Source organism: Octodon degus, unplaced genomic scaffold (genome assembly GCF_000260255.1).
Source record: "Octodon degus isolate 3935 unplaced genomic scaffold, OctDeg1.0 scaffold00042, whole genome shotgun sequence".
Classification (NCBI taxonomy): Eukaryota; Metazoa; Chordata; class Mammalia; order Rodentia; family Octodontidae; genus Octodon; species Octodon degus.
The window spans coordinates 1,008,467-1,009,817 of NW_004524618.1; the positions used below are offsets into that span (position 1 = coordinate 1,008,467).

Genomic DNA, 1,351 nt, shown 5'->3' on the forward strand with positions numbered 1-1,351 from the left:
CTTCCTCATATACTTTCTTTTTTATTTTTGGAATCTAATAGGGATATTCTTCTATCTTACAAAGGAAAACCAAGCATCAGCATTTTTTGATTTTTTTTTTTTTTTTTGGCTGGCTCAGGCTGCCTTAAGCCTTCAGCGTGGGTCTGCTAAGGCAGGTGAAGGTGGGGACCGAACTGTGGTGTCCTGTGCCTGACTGCATTTACATGAGCAGGCGCTTAAACAACTGAGCTAACCGGCAGGCCCCCAAGCAAGCATTTTTTATTTCAATTCTTTTTTTGTCTTAGACCTTCTAGAGATCAAACAAGGAAAATATACCAAACTCAAAGCACTATGAAATCTTTTTTTTTAATATTTATTTTTATTTATTACATTTATTACATTTATTTATTGTGTGTGTGTGTGGCCAGCTCAGCCCACCAGGGGGCGGGGCTGGCTGGCATGTGGTGCTGGGGATCAAACCGCGGTCCCTGTGTTTTGCCAAGCTTGTTCCAAGTAGGTGCTTTAGACCACTGAGCCATCTCTCCAGCCCCAAAGCACTATGAAATCTTGAAATGCTGAATCTGAGTTGAAGTCAAGCAACATAATCCACAATGTTTTTAGGGGAGTATTTATTCTCAGCAACCGTTACATCTTTCTGTAAGATTTATTTTTTAAAGTCTCAAGTTCTGAAACATTAAAAATCCAATCTCTACAATGGAATGGAAAACTGATCAACAGAACACACATGATTTTTTGTCATATTAATAAAGTAAATGATTTTACTAAAAGATGTCACCTCTATTTCTATCACTAATGACCACAGGGAAGCCACTGCTCATAACCACATTGTCCATATTGCTACGGATAGCAAGGCTGTTGTCTGTGCTATGGGTAGTTGTTACCCCAGGATCATCCATGCCACTGGTTTGTCACTTGGCCACCCCTGTCTACTGTCCCTATCTCTAAACTGTCTGTCATCTTGCAACCGATTCCCTCTCTTTCTTTGGTTCCCACCAGCTCTACTATCCAATAACTAGAGGGAATTCAGAGGGGCGTTTCAAATATTCCTGGTATTCTTTGTTACCTTTTGTGAATCTGTTTGCAAACATCTCTTCAAACTTTGTAATAGCTTCAGAAGGGTCAGTCATCCTGAAATTCGCCAGCAGCTGTGTGCATCCAGCTCTGGCCCAGCCCTTTGAGGCCCTCCCTAGTGAAGTGAGGTCAGACTGATGCACAGGGAAACAGGGCCCCTTTAAGGCTCTCCCAGGTAACCTCCATAAACTTTCTAAGAAACAAGTTTTATATGCTCTCCTTGCTATGTAGCTACTATAGTATTTTCTTTTTTCTTTTCAACAAATAATACACTGCATAT

The 1,351-nt window shown here is 40.9% G+C and overlaps 1 pseudogene; it reads right to left on the reverse strand.

Annotated features, from left to right (window-relative positions):
- Nucleotides 1-864: 864 nt before the first annotated feature.
- LOC101583102 lies at nucleotides 865-1,127 on the reverse strand (annotated as a pseudogene).
- Nucleotides 1,128-1,351: the final 224 nt, after the last annotated feature.